This window comes from Struthio camelus, chromosome 15 (genome assembly GCF_040807025.1).
Source record: "Struthio camelus isolate bStrCam1 chromosome 15, bStrCam1.hap1, whole genome shotgun sequence".
Lineage (NCBI taxonomy): Eukaryota > Metazoa > Chordata > Aves > Struthioniformes > Struthionidae > Struthio > Struthio camelus.
In genome coordinates, this window is record NC_090956.1 from 13,309,174 (window position 1) to 13,325,648 (window position 16,475).

Consider the following 16,475-nt stretch of genomic DNA (forward strand, 5'->3'; position numbering starts at 1 on the left):
TGACATTAAAAGTCTATCTCTGGAATGCAAACAGTGAGAAAGTCTCCCCTAGGATGAACTTGCAGCCATGGTTTGTTTCACAGATGGACAAAAAAAAAGATGATTAGATATTTTTTCCATTCAAAAAATGGTTTGAGGTTTCTTAACTGACTTATTTTGGCAGGACAATGAGTCTGTAGTGGGTATTACTGGCTTGATGCTTTGAAGAACACTTTTTTTTTTTTTTTTTGCATTCCCACAGAAAATCATTTGAAGGACACAAAAAACTTTGGTTTTTTATGTAACAAATGTCTATAGCCTAAACCAATAATGGAGCTTAAAATTAGTGCTTTTAATGTGACCGCTGAGACATTTCAGACTTAATTACATCTGAAGCAGACTTAACTACCCATTTCTATCTAGTTTCGTACAAACAATAATTGCTCCTGTAGCCACACTGCAACACTGTAGAATTAACCACATCCTAGCGGGGCTGGAAAAGAAAAAGGCAAACACCACAGACTCCAGAATATCTGTGCATTCAGAACAGGCTCATTGTGCTCATTGATCAGCCCAGCAGTTCTCCCTCCTGCAGTACAAATTAGCTTCTCAAGCAGACCAACACCGTTCCACTGAAGTCAGCGCTGCTCGGTATGAAACATCTGAACCAGAAAGAACGCTTTACTTCTTAGCCTGGCTTTCTACTTCAGCTCTCTTAACTCACATATAACAGAAGGGAGAGATACAAAGAGAACATTCATGTGTCTGTATGAACTGGTTACACATATGCTTATGATCAGCCTCATCAATCTACTTCAAAAAAATCAATATCATATTTTAAGAAGCTGTGCAGATTTTACAGCAAGCTGTAATCTTGTGCACCAAAATCATCCCCAGGCAAATATAGTCTTATTAAAGTCAATAGGACATTATAAATACAAATAAATGGTATCTATTAATTAAAAAAAAGTATAAATGTCAAAGTTAAGGTCCTCACATAAATGGTACACTGGACCTTATGTTGGAGGTCAGCCTCCATATCATCTACTTGTGAAAGCTGGAATATGAAAACTTGTAGTGTGGTTCTGCAGTTCCAGAACTGCTGCCCCACTGCAGCCATGCTCCTCTGACAGAAACAAACCCTCCTCCTACCACCATCAATATAATCTTTCTTTGACCTCACTGAAAGAAAGAGATAGCAAAATTCTGTTGCATACACTCAAGTCCTGTAATCAACATGACTACACACATGCTTACCTTTTAGCCACACAGCTAAGATACTCTGCAGATTCAAGTAGTAGTCAATTCTTCATCATCATATGCAAGGACTTTCCTTGCACAGTACATAGTACAATTCAAGATGGCTTTGCCTTGCTGCAGTGCTGCTCAGCATTAGGACAGTCTGGCAGAGGGAGATAATGCCCTCTCATTTCAGTAACCATCTCCACTGCATACCACGCCAAGGGCAGAATTCTCAGGCACCTTCATCAGCACATGTTCCACTCTGGCTCTGGCAGGGGCAGAGAGGGAGAATCGGCCACAACCAACTTTGCTTACTGCAGAAAGTTCAGAGGGCCACATACTTATTTTATATCTTGTAGATACAGATTTTGTTTTTCTTCCTTGGATTAAGCTCGCTGAATTACAGATTTCCAGTTTGTTCTGTTTGTTCACTGCTTGCTTTAATATAAAGAATAGGATTTCGCATTGCATGTTGAGCTGAGGATCTATCTTCCCAAGTCTCCTAAAACAGAGGAGGAAAGCTAACAAAACAAGGAGCAGCTGTTCCTTCTCGCCTGTCACGCTCTTGGTTCACTATCTAGAAGTGAATATTAGTTCTACCACCTAAAAATAAAACAAAACAAAACAAAAAGCGTGGAAGGACGCGCTAGTGTGCAGATAGATTTGGAACTGCTCCAAAGTAAAAACGGCAACCTTACTACCTACTGGAGACAGTATACTCCCTCTTCCAAAAAAAGGCTGGCTGTCTCCTGTCACCTGATTGCAGAGGTCTTTCAGGCACAGTCAAAGGGGTGTCAAAGTGAAGGGTTATACGTTTACTTCTCCGTGCGGACTCAAGGTAGATGCAGCTGCAGACCTAAGCAACTCTGCAAGCATATCTTTACAAAGGCCCAGATCAGAGCAACTCTAAGCCTTGTGAAAGTATGTCCTGCCTCCTTAGTGTGGGGCTTTGTTTTTACACAGGAACTAGAAAAATCATGACAATAAACTAATAAATGGCCTAGAACTCAAGCCTGAGCTGTATCTGAGACATAGATGAAGGCTGTGTGTTTTTATGTTGTCTATACTGCATTGTTTGAAAATTGCCCTTTTGCAGAACCAACACCACTTTAACTGGCAGAGTTGAGAAATACTGAGTTATTCTTTCCTACTGTTTCCTAAGTAATTCAGAGATATGACAGCTCCATGGGTGTGACAGAATAACAAGAGCCAACACTGACACGTCCACAGACAGAACTAAGTCTGTTTGTCTAACTGTCTGCCTTTCTTTTTTCCCCACATGGTTCTCTTCAGAGGAAACATAGCCTACAGAACCTATAAAGACACCTTGTACTTCTGATATGGCCAAATATAAGAACTAATTTCTTGCAAGATACACTTCGAATGAAATAGTCTCATTAGAAGAAGGAAAAAAACCACATTTCCATTTTCTCCATCAATAAGTTTGAAATCATTAATTTTGTTCATTCAGTGCACAACAGTTTCCCCTGTGGGTAAAAAGCTGCATGACATTAGAGAATAGGTAGTCTGATTAGGAAACAAGAGGCATAAAAGACCATAGAAGTATGAAGACTTCTCAACTACTATTCCCAAGAGGCTCTGCAGAAGCAGTTTGACTGACTGGGAAATGCCATCACTTTGTTCAACATTAGCATTTTTCTGAAATTTGCAAATTGCAGAGGATTCTGATTTTTCAGCTTTCTGTCCCAATTCAGGATGAAAGCATGTTTCAGAATACTGGAACTTCCTGGGAGTGGTAAGCTGCTTTTCAATTAGCTCTTGTTGATAGCTCAGGTAAGGTGCAAAATGAACCTCATCTAGACTAGCTAGATCACTCTGGGTTTGTCCTACTGCTTTTCTCAAAACTTCCATTTGCTTATCAAAATCTGCTATTCAGAGGAATAGTATTACGGGGAAAAATTTCCTCATACCTTGTAGAGAAATTCTTGTCTAGATATATTTTAATATTAGATACTACATATAATTACTCTTTCTACTGGAAACACAAAGCAGTCATGAGTAAAGGCAGTTTCACGGGGTTCAATTCTTTACTCAAAATTGTACAAGTCTGTGGAAGAGTCATCAGCCTGTGCTATACTTTCCCCACTGTTAATACAGGAGTGATGACACTACCCTCCCCCTCCTTCTAGTCACCACTGCAGGTTGAAGACTCTTTGTAGCAGGGCTTGACTTAATTCATATCTGTGCAGCACTTAGTACAATGTGATTTCAGTTTCAGATACATCAACGCAATACAGTGGTGGAAGATGAGAAATTCTTGAATCAGCTTCTGGGCACCCAGCTCAGAGTTAGTAAGGAATTAGGAAAGAATATAGCATTCGTGTTTGAGGGCTTGAACTACACATAAATAAGGTTAATCTCAACACTACCCAGAGATTGCAAATTCTGAACGTGAATGATACATTAATAACCAGGGAGCTAAGGAAATACTGCTGACAGAGAAGGGTATATTTTAAACACTGGGCTCTGCGACAACTTTGTTTTTCTCGAAAATTAACTAAAGTCAGGAGACTGATATCCCTCAGTTATACACACCTCATTCACTCAGGATAATGTTTAAATTATTGTTCACATAAATACGTAAGGAATGAAGATGGTTAAGTTTTATATTGCTGATAGTGTCTTACAGGACCTAAACTGTTGGCTGCTCCCCATTCTTCATGACAGAATTTTTAAGAACTACACAGCTGAGTTCTCTTTAGGATAGACTTTCTTTCCTTTCCAGTTGTTCGCAGCTGTTTATCTTTTTCTAAGAGATAAAGCTCTACATGGAAAATTGTACAGAAAATAAACTTTCCATGTTACTTAATTATCTTTGACAGCTATTCTAAGAAACAGACTGATCAACTGGGATTGTTCAGAGTCATTCTGATGAACAGTTATATATTGTATTTGAACTTTATTGTGGGTTGTTATACTCAAGTTTGGAGGGTGCATGGATCCTAGATTTTCAGTAATATTACTGATAGCTCAAGCAGTTAAATTTCTCTGTGCTTAGCACCACTTCACACTTTGCTCCTTAGTCCTACCAGAGGACGTTTATCACTTTACCAGCTCAGAGACAGCAAAAGGGAATGCCTGAGCGCTACTCATCTACACCAAGCCTGCTGTATTATTTCACATTATCTCTCCTGGCAGTTTAAGCTAAGACATCTGACTGCCACTGAAGCAGATGGAGAGTGTTCACATGTTGAATTCTAGTAAATATGCTGAGGTACTTTAATGTCTTAAACTGTGCCATTTTTGCAAATAACTATCTGTAATACCTGAAGTTTTTGCAGTGCTGGCCTGTACATCATGCTGCTATGGCTAAATTTATTAAGTATTTTAAACCAGATAGGAAATCTGAAAGCTACAGACTGCAGTCCTATTATACTGATACCACATTAGCTAGAGGTTCCACAAGTTCCAAGAAAGTACAATAGAAAGGTGAAGGACAAACCTTTCACAATATCCTGCAGTTATAATGAATTTCTTTTCCTTTTTTAAACAAATTCTATGCTTCTTTTTGACTGTATACAAACAGACTTTTAAAACAGTTCAACACTAAGACTGACTCAGTTGGACTTCCTAGATGAGGATAAATGCATCATTTGTCTACTACCATTAGTATGAAGCAAGAGGGATGAAAAAGATTCTAGGAATAAATTTTTTTTTTTTTAATTAAAAGGTAACGGCACTTCTTTTCAAACAATCATCAGACTGGGCAAAATTATTACCAAGACTTAAATCACACACTTCTAGCAGCTAGGAGAAATAATTTTTTCTTAATATTTGCAAGTTCTTCAGTTGATTCAGTGCTAGGGGGCAAATGAAAAAATAGAAGTTTAGTGAGGTGACTTTCAAAGTTATGGTACTCATCAGGAATTAGATTACCTGCTGCAAGCAATAAGAATGGAAGGATAATTTTATTAACATTCTTTCATCACAAGAAGTTAAAAAAATTCGTGCTTTAGCATCAGTGTCAGACTGCTTAACAAACATGGACCAAAATTCACAACTACATTGTTAATTAGGTTTGATATAAATATATTTGGAAAAGATGAACTACGGAACAGACAGGCTGCTTGACCTGTTCAAAGCCATACTAACTTAAGGCAAAGGTAAAGCCTGCTGATGCCAGTATAACACACACACTGTGCACTCAGTGTGAACTAATCTATGTGCAGCTATAAAAGTCAGGTCTGATTTCCTATAACAGGTCTGATTTTCTTTTTTGTTTCAAAGAAAAAACAGAGGAAGCCCAGCTCCAAGACTGTGGTTTGACGATGTCTGTGGTTTTAAAGAACTTGACAAGTTTCCCTCCCACACAAAACATGTAATAGGGAGATCTACTCCAGAACTGATACAGAAGCTTGCAGGACTTATTTTAACCAAAATTTAGCTAAGCCAAGCAAGACTTTCCCTCCAGATCATTTTGGCAGCTGTGTAAGAATTACAAGTTATCTAGCAGACAGTGGTTGCAAACAACACTTTCGCAGGAAAGCCATGAAGTTGATAAACTGTGATAAGCAAATTCATGTGAACTGCATGATGGAGAAGCAGCAAAGCAAAGCCACTCACATCTTGTTCCCAGGAACTCTGGAACGAGGTTACACCCTTCTCACACCAACAAGAGGGTTTGCCTAGGATAACATGCATGAGGTATAGAAAGAGTATGACTTAAGTGCAAGTGTGGCTGTGAAAAGTTAAATCTGATGTTCCCACAGATGACTTATCTATTTCTTTATAGTATCAGTTAAATAACAGATATCCTGAATAGAGGTCAAGATTTACATGTAAAATGTTATATATTGATATTTCTTTTCTCTTCGACTGTCCTGTCAAATTAACCACTGTTTCAGCACTTTTTTAAAGAGAAGACTTTGAAGTCATACAGTGTCAAATATTTATCTTCAATACCAGAAACAAGACCTACACATGCAAAAATTAACAAGGGGTTTTCAGTGTTCTTATTGGAGAAAAGCCAAAATGGTACAAAATCTGTGACCATTCAGATGAAGCAAAGCGGTTTTATTTTGAGCTCAAAGCATGGCCTGCTATGAAAAATGCCTACTCATACTGGAGAAAAGCGCTCTGGTTTGAAAGATGCAGGCTTTTCTAAACATTCAGAAGGTTGAATACAACAGTGTGCATGTAAGTAACATTACATTTTTCTGTCATGGTTAAAGAGTCTGGAAACTACTGGATTATTTTAAGACATGGCCACATTTGAGCTTTTCTTCTTGTTTTTGATGTAAGAAACTTCTTGAACGCTCATTCACTAGACATGTACATAAAAACTCCCATGTTGGTTGCACACAAAATAAGAGTCCACAATGCTGACTTCAAATTTTGTAGCAGGCACTCCTGTTCTGCAAAACGTATACACCAGGTAGTCAAGCATTTCAGTGAAAATTCTTGAAGTCACCCTGAAACCTTTTAATGTCTCAAAACATGTATCACTGTCAGTAATGACTGTCAGTAATGATGGGCACACAGGCCCATCACTGGGGTTAGAGGCACTGCAAGAGCCATTTAGGCCTGAGGTAAAGTATCTCTACCTCGCCACCTTCAAGGAAAGTGGAGAAAGGAGATAGCCAGAGCTACCAGGAAGTAGGAACAGAATAACCACACAAGGCTAACTTCAAAAAAAATGCTCCTTTTTGCCTCTGTCTTGCCAAAGTATTGACTGAGACTCACTCACCTCTCAGGATACTGCCTCCCCCCTGTAGCAATTCCCATTCTGCTTTTTGTTACTTTTTTGAGAAATGTGAATAAATGATTAAAAAAAAGAGTTCACTACATTTGGCAGCTTCTCATTTTCCATAGCCAGCCTCTACAAGGAGGCAGAAGCTAGCTAACTGTTCGCCTTCAGTCATCCTTTTCTTAAGGTGGTGTAATTCTTACCAATAGTTACTATTCTCCATTGCCATTGGTTTAACTAGCTGGGGAGGGATGTATTAGCTCACAGGCAAGAGGTAAATCTCACATCCAAAGACAACCACTCCATAATACACTGATTTAACTTTAGGATATCAGACCGTAGTCAGAAGCTGTGCATAGTAAGAATTCACATTTCATCACATTTCCCCAAATTCAGTTCATGTAGATTAACAGATGTATCAAACAGGTAACAAACTCTGGGAATACATGGTTAGATAGGAATTGTTCAGGTAGATTTTTTTTTTTAAGTGCCTTTCTTTTGGTCATTTTAATTTGTTCAATCTGCACGTGGGTGTCAAAGGATTACAATCTATTTACTAGTCTTACATAAAAAGACTCCTTTGAAACAGGCATTAAAGTTTGTTTTAAGCCATGCATGATTGCTTTGATTTATTTTTTAAACTCTTACAGTGGCAGGAGAGATCAAGCTGCAGAGAGCTTCAGCAGCGACAGGATGCTGTGGGTCCCTGTGGACCACTTAATCAGAGCAGGTTTGTACATTAACCTAAAACTTTCTCTCAATTCAGTTTCAACAGAGAATGTTACTGACAAAAATGACTTGTTTCTTTTCGGGAGAACAACTCCACTAGCTTTCTGAAATGAACTATATCACAAAATACTTCAAGGCTCATCAGCACTGCTGTCTCTAAACATCTGGGCTGCTTCTTTATCTCACCCTTAGGGCTCGAATGCCAGCTGTCTCACCAAACTTAAACATTGTGGTGTGAAATCAGCACAATTCTGAACCTACTTTGTAGTCTCTTTTCGCTGATGATGTTGTTCTTACTCATTGCCAACCTTCTCTCACCAGAAGTGCTGTAACAACCACTGTCTGATCTTTCCTGTCCCACAATCGATGTAGACCTAAAAAGATAGTTATCCTGCTCCACTGAACAGGATGGTGGTCAAGGAGCACCTGAATAATATAATTACTTGTATTTGTGTTGCTGTACCCTCAATCTCCACAAAAAGAAGAGAAAGATCTTAAAGAGAAAACTAATAGAAACCAATAGCAAAGGAGGAAAACCAAACTGATTCACATACTGAATCAACAGTGAGTCACAAGACTCCTAGACTCTGACTAACAAATCAGAGAATAAAGTAACACTGCAAAGAAAAATTCCTCTATTTAGTGTGGCCAATAAAAAATGCTCTAAGAAATAATCATGAGGAATAGTGGCGTTTTTGTTCAAAGATCAGCTGCCCTGGTGATTTCTGGCCTTCCCCCCCCCACTAAAACACTCTACTTTTACATTTCATAAAAGTAAAAGGTAATTTAATCATATCAGATATCTTTGCACAAGCTGTTGGAAGTTCTCACCTTAAACATGATTTCCCAATTAGTACTTGTTAGTAAAGAGCAGCTACTACTGAGAGAGATGCATCCCTTCAAATGAGGATATGTTCCTTCCCGCCTCCAGTTTGTGGTATAAAAAACAGGGTATTTCATTCACTTTAGCTACTCAAAATTACAAATTCATCCTTAGGATGTTATCCTAAACAAAGCAAAACTATGCAAACTTAACCCATTTACCAGGGTCCTCAATCAGTGGGAAAATTTTTTACAATGCCATTTCCAGATATAAAAGAAACTCCTGAGGATTAATCTTTTCTTAGCTTCCTGTCATATCTTTTCCTTTTCAGTATTTTCCCCATAATTTAAACCATTTTCCCCATAATTTAAACTATTTTCAAAAAATTGAAAATGAAGTGTTTTGTCAAAAAAACCAAACACCAAAAAACAAACTCTTCTTGAACTGCATGATTTAAAATTATATAACAAAGTCCTTACTTTTGTTCACATGAGAAAGTTTATAAACCTTAGAGGATCAAAATTATTCTCTTCTCAATTTTACTAGCCTACACCAAAGGATTGCAATCTTTCTGTGAATCTTCTAAGGTCTTAAATCAAAACTAAGCCTCCTTTCCACACGTCCTAAAAACTACACAAAAGCAGAGAGGCCAAGGATATGTAAGTATATCCCTTTAAGAAACTACACAGAGAGATTAGATAAGAGAGGCTGTTAGAGGCTGAATTCCCTATTATTTCCACTTTGACCATTCTGCAGAGAAGATTTTCCTTCCACCTTCTGATTGTGAGAAATTTTGGAAAGGATAGCTGTCAAAACTGAAGCCAAAAAACAATGAATATAATCACCAAATAATCATCAAAATGCAAGCCTTATCTCCATAATTCATCATTCCTGTCTATCACTCAAACAGCTTGTCCTAAGCATGCCATCTCCCCTTTGAGGAATCCACCTACAAAGCTTTGTTACATGTTACTGACTAGAATGTCCTTTGTATGTTATTACTCACCTCACCTGATGTGTGACAAAAACTGCAAGAGGAACTCTGCTTTACCAACTACGTAAAATCTGTTGCAATGAGAGTCACATACCATCGCGTTCTTCCTACACCTCACCTAAGACAAGACACAGGACAGAGTCAAAGGAGCACTGATAGGGTCTCTAATCTTGCCAGCTCTTGTGATTCTATGAGTCTTTAAAATACTAATATTGGAACAATATTCCTTGTGAACCTCAGCTCTCATTGAATAAAAATGTTTCTAGCCCTTGTGACCGGCCAGAAAAACAAGTATTCAGAAATCTACTTCAAAAGAGAAAATAACAAGTACCCTTTAATAGCAAAAGGCTGATGACAGGGCAACAGTTGCATCCTTTTAAAAGTTTGGAATGACGTTACTGGTAATACTACCTATCAAAAATATAATGGTTCAGATTGTTTATTGCTTCATCAAGTGGTCTTTTCAGTCATCAGTACTGATTGCAGTTACTAGAGTGGTATAGGAGCACTAAACATAACAAGAAAGAATAACTAGAAATTCAGTTACTAGCACTCCTTAAAGTACCTATGACTTTGCATTTGTATCAGAGCACTGCTCAGTGCTTCATCAGCTCTTCTTGTAAGCGGAGACAGCTGAGAAAAGGCCACAGCGTGGGGGTATACACGCATGCCTGTAACAACCGCAATAACTGCCCTTGTGTTAAGCATGCAGGGCCAGTCTGCCCTTTGGCTGTTTGCAGTTTGAGAGTTCCTTTCTTAAGGCAGGCATTTACCAATCTGGAAGACTACAACGTTGGTCATCAAGCTTACCCTGCCCTGCCCTCATGCCAGAGCCACGTGATGGATTCCACACGTTCAGTACTAGTAGTCCCCAGCTTGTTGGAGTTTGCATGCAACGATAGGTAGTTGACCTTTACTGGACCCCCAGCGGACTGCCCAGCCCTGCTCAGAATTCCCACCAGTCTTCATTTAAAATCACTAGCAACGAGAAGTCACATGTTGCTAGGGTCCCTGGCTGTCAATCACAGGGAACTTTCCAGAAAGGAAGCAGAAACAAGGCTCCGTATGACTACGCCAGCAATAGAGCCTTAGCTATACAAAGGTGGCTGCTGGCGCTGTATGAGGGGTGGTTTGTTGTTGGTGCTGGTCTGCAGTTGGAGTTGGTTTGGTGACAGAAGAAAGAGGGGAAGAGAGAAGAGGCGGCAGCGCTCATAAGAGCGAAGTCATTACAGGCCACAGCCTCACCTTAATGGAGCAGAGATGTCGACCTCCTACCAAAGGCTGCTGGACAGCTGTCAGCAGGGGAAACTGCGCTTCGCCATCACCCCCCTTTACCACCCACTCCCTCCTGGGACAGGACGCCGGACCAGGACGTGCCTATTCACGCAGCTGCACAAGGATCTGTGAGTCAACTAATAGGGGCATTGCTCCCGGGGATGAGCACACCCCATTCGGTGTGGCCAGATCACGTATACAGGTTATGGTGCATGCCAGGGATCAGCACACCATCTGGTGTGGCTCCATCGTTTACAGGCTTAGTTCCTGGGGATTTTCACACCTGCCCCGCGTGGCCTGATCAGGACAATCTCCCCTCCCCTCCTCTTCCCCCCCCCCCCCCCACCTTTTCCTTTTTTATATAGGCGCATCAATACCATTCATAATCTCATTTACTTTGGAACCTTATTTGCCTTGTTGTTTTTCCTGGAAGCTTCCACTAAATACCACTGTATATAGTTACTGTATGTTTGTATTGATTGGTTTAACTGCAGTTAGTAAAGTTATATTATTTGTAAATCCATTGATCCGAGTACTATAATCCTATACCACCTAAACAAAGCCAATTCTTTTCATTTGGTAAGTCCCAAGGAGAATAATCAGTTTTCCAAAATGCCCTTTAATTGGTGCGGAAGCTCCTCTGCTATGGACTGGGACGCAGCTAGATTAAATTTTCCTTACTACTGTCACAATGTCATGAAGGGATGCTGAGGCAGAGAGAGGTTAAGTAATATGCACAAGTATAAGCTCAGTAGCAGCTCCAGAAGAACAAAAGATGTGCACTAAACCATTACTGTTATTGACACAAAGAGCACCTGTACCAGCTATTCTACAATCTCTCTGTAGAAAATGATGTGACAAGTGAGGAATTTCTTCACTGATCAGACACTAAAGAATCATACTTTTACCTTTTGCCTGTCCATCTCCATTAGTCAGAGTCAGTACCTTCCCTGAACAGGGACATCAAAAGGAACAGGAGGAGCAGCACAACGCCCCATCTGGTGATGGGGCATATTCATCTGCAAACCACTTCCCTCAAATTCGAATAGTCCAAAGTCAGCAGTACCTGTCATCACCCACTGGGATAACTTTGGCTTCTTTCTTTCCCTCCTCGGCAATATGTATTATGTAATTTCAAACACTTTGTTTAATAGTCTAAATAATATAACATTAATTAGTCTACCAGGATGTGTCAGAGCAGTAGAGCACCTGGGATAAGTGGAAGTATAGTTACTTTACTCCACAAGGGACAGCCAGGAGTAAGCCTTGTTGTTATTGCATACAATACTAGCTTGCTGCTTTATGGATTTTGTTTAAATCAGAAGCACATTTAAGAAGCTTCCCTCAGTGTCAGATGCTGGACAGAGCGTTCCATTGTTATTCCGGGCAGGAAGGGTGTGTGCATACACACATTATACAACCAGGATCTCTCAGGAAAACAGAGCCTACCTTTGTCCTTTGTAGGCCCCATCTCCCTCGGCTGCCTTGAAGTTAGTTCTTTAAGATGTTAATGTTGATTCTGCCTCTCTCCTCCTTCAGAAACTCTTTTTTTCTATTTCTGGTAGCTCTAGCTGTTGAGGGAGAGCAAGCTCTGACTACCTCTGCAGTGGTGATAGTCTGACTAGCTGCTTCCTTGACTCACTTGTCCTTCAACATGCAACTTGAAACTGCAGCTGGAAATAAAGAGCAAAGCAGCGTAACTGTGATTAACTTTTCCATAAACCCCATCAAATTACTTCCCAATCCTCTGGAAATAGGAGAAAGTGAAGTTGGCATATTTGAAATATTACTACAAAAGTTCAGCTTTCTGCAAAGAGTCTGGGGGGCAGGGGCAGGTCCATGCTGGTACATATACCCGATAGATCAGACTGCAGTTAACTTTTCAGTTTTCTGTAGGCTTTTGTTCCGTTTTGTTTCAACTTGATAGAGAACTCTAGCAAAGTACATTGTGCTTACAGCCCATTTAATTCATTCACAAAAACAATATTATGGAAGTAAAGAGCCCAACATTCCTTGGGAATAAATGATCCATTTTGGAAGAGCACATTTAACAACAGCAGAGGTAGAAAGCTTCAAGAAGTATACTATTATCATTATCTGTACTAAAATAAATCTCTCCCAAATGTTTTATTTGTAACAACTGCTTTGGTAAGTTTTCTGGCAAGAGGCTAGAAATCATCTTTTTTGCTCCTGTGCCAATCACTTAAACTCCTGCATCCAGCTCAGACAATTGGGTCGCTACAGCTGTCCATAGTACTCATTTCATCTACTAAAGTTTTAAGCGCAATTTTTGTAGTTTTAGATGCTCTTCTAGGCAGTTTCTCAGCAGGCTAAAACAGCATCAAATAAATGATCCAAAAAGGAGGACAAATTTACACAAAGATGTCTTCATCCAATTAACTTAAACTCTAAATTTATTTCCGCAGTAAAAATAACAGCCTGTTTTCCCACCCGGTGTCACAATGTTTATTGCATACTAAAGTTGAGAAAATGATGCGTCACTAGGAAGCAGAGCCCGAGTATAGTATTCATCTGTCCTTATCAGTCATCTCAACAGGCCAAATAAAATTAAACTGTGGCCTATGTGATATATAAAGCTTTATTTGGGGGCAAGACAGTGAGGATGGAATGATGAGATCAGTGTTTTCTGTTCAACAAGCACATTTCCCAACATTCTGAATGAGTCTCTGAGGACTGGCAAAAGTTTCAAAATACGTCAAAAGATCTCTTAAGATTAAGCCTAAATTTTTTAATTTTGTAGACAGGAATTGAGATCGAGACCAGAATAGCTTTGCTTTTTTTTGTTTTTTGTTTTTAAGTCAGGCACTTGGTAATCTCTAAAAATTTGGCCTCTTAAGATCAATTTTACAAAACTGGCACCCAAAAGCACTAATAATTTCATTATCTAGACACGATTGCAGATAAGCTAATGGTAGCATCTTCCAGCTAAAACAGACACACAACTGAACACTGTCAAACTACACTGACTTAGTTACTCCCCCTCAATTTAGCTGTCTTCACTGCGTGACCTTGCCTGAAACCTTTTTTTCTAATTTTGTCAGTGAAGAGTTGCAACTCCCACTGTGTCTACTCCCTATTTGAATGAAAAGGTTTGGTTTAACTGTCAAAAGACGTTTCGGGCAATATGCTCACACATACAGAATGCACATGAAGTGTTTCTGGATGCACAGCTAATTAGACTGATTCGCTAAGCTCTATAACTTGCTCTCATTCAGTCATTTCCCTCACAGTCATAACTGAGGTGCATTTAACACAAAGAGTTAGAAACACATGGTACATTTCTAGAATATTTATAATTCTGTCTGCTCACACATACAAGCAAGTGGGGAAAAACATGCAATATGAAGAGCCTCATCATAGTTGCTTAATTTTGCATCTTATGCTTGACAAAGATGTGTGTGAAAATTCTGGAGACTGAAGTCAGCAAAGATGATGTATCCAAGAAAATCTACTTGTATATGATGTAATGGTAGGAGTCTTTTATTACAGATAAGATGTAATGGAAAGGCTGGATATGTCCTCTGTATCAGTTGGAGGTATTGGATGATTCATTTTGCAAAGACATTTATGTAAAGAAGGCTGAGCATTGCCAAGGTATTTTGTGAATGTTTTCCACAATGAACACACACAACCTGAAGCACAAACCACTACAAGGACAAAGTGATTCCTGTGTCTGAGTGTTCAGGTAAAACATTTCCTCCCAGTAATATAGCCAGCTTTCTAAATAATATTTTCCTATATAGCACAACCAGGCTCCACGTTTGTGAGATTAACTTCTGATAGAACTGTCTCATGATCAGGGCAATGATAAATTGCCTTGAAAAGTAATTAATCACTGTTGATTAACGCATATAGAGTTTTGATGTTTTGTGTGTGTTTTTTTAAAGTGATAATTACACTGATTTTTTTTTCATCTTTCATATTTGCATTGGCCAAGTGGGACTGCATTAAGACCTGCCAATTTTAAGCTGAGAATTTAACTAGTATTTCACAATGGGTGAGTTTGCCATAGGCAAACACAAGTTATTTTACTTGTCTTTTCTTTTAACAGGGAGGGAAAGCAAAGGAGTAAAGAAAAAAGGGAAGTGTTCTTTGTCCAACCAAACGTTCATGTTAACTTTTAAAGGCAACTTGGATTTACTGTACTGTTCTTCTATGGAAAAAAAAGTCAAGCTTGCAACACAAAACTAAAATGGGAATATTTACAACTAGCTTATTTTATAAGTGCATGAAATATGGGACGTCCCTGAACATTTTCAAAAAAATTCTTGAATTTCAGCAGATAGCTCTAAAAACGCTTTTACATAAAACTTTGCCAAAATAGAGTTATGCAGGTACAAAGTTAATCTGTTTGGAGAAAGCTTACATGAAAATTCTTAACTCCTCTGTCAAATCCATGCTTGGATTCCCATTGTATGCAGCACGTACTCAAAGATCATCAGAAAGCACTGCTACTGGCTTTTTCTACATACAAGCTCTAACACAACAGCATAAAAATATAGTTAGGGATGTGATTTTTTTCCTACCAAAACAGCTAAGTCCTCACTGAACTCTTATTTTGATATAGAAATATGTACCAGCAGTCTAGGTGTCAAATAAAGATAGCAGTCTCCACATGCTGCATCTTTACTTAGACAAAAGCTACTTTGATAAAGGTATATATGTTGGCACACTTCCACTTATTTATATAACTATACATATAATTTATCCCAGCATAGTTATAGTTTATCTAAATGGTAAAACTGTGGATTCATCTATTAAACAACTGTTTCAAGCAGTAGAATGTATATATTCATGATGATTAATGAGTGGACAAATGCAGCATTGCATATCCACTGAGCTCATTTTGATCCTAGTCAAAATGAGAAGGAAAAGAAGAGCTGGGACTGTGCTTTTCATTCCATCTCTGACCACTAGTAATGCATGGCAAGATGCTGAACCTCTCTTTGATTCAGTGTCCCTGTCTAAAAAGACCTTGTACAGAAAGAGAAGAAAAGCTACAAGATAAAAGGCTGCAAGAGTTCTGAGGTGCCGTAAGGATACAGAAAGCCATGAATTATAAAGTTGGTATCCTCAAATCTACATCATTGGCATGATGTAGAAAGTCTGATTGCCAGCAGCAGATTTAAGCTCATTTTTCCTCCCACATCATGTTTGTTTGTTTGTTTTTTTAAACACCTTGTGGTAAAGAACAGTATTGACTCCTACCTATTACATACCTAGCTTGCTTATCTCATGGTACCATGTGATTAATTTCTTCCCAAGAAAACTTCTGGAGCAATGCCTAGTTTGAGAAATAACATTTCTCAAGGAACAATTATTGATTGTAATTAATGCCTATATAGATGAAGAGGCTAATTAACAAGAATCCAACTAATAACTCAGTTGGATTTGATCCATATACTGAACTGGCAACAGGCACCAGAGAAAGAGGCAGAGGGTACCAGGATATATTTGTGGAAGAAATCATACATGACAGGCAAAAGGGTCCTTTCAAAGTGGTTCACAGACGCTAACTGCTGCCCAGCCACTCTTAACCCTTGGACTGGTCTACTTTCCATCACCTCTACACCTTCTTTGCTGCTCTCTCTCTCTCTCTCTCTCGCTCTCTCTCTCTCACTGCTGAGTCTCTCCTATGCACACAATACCAAAATCCTTCCGCCATTTCAGATTTCAGCTTAAAGATTAAAATGCTTAATGTTCAC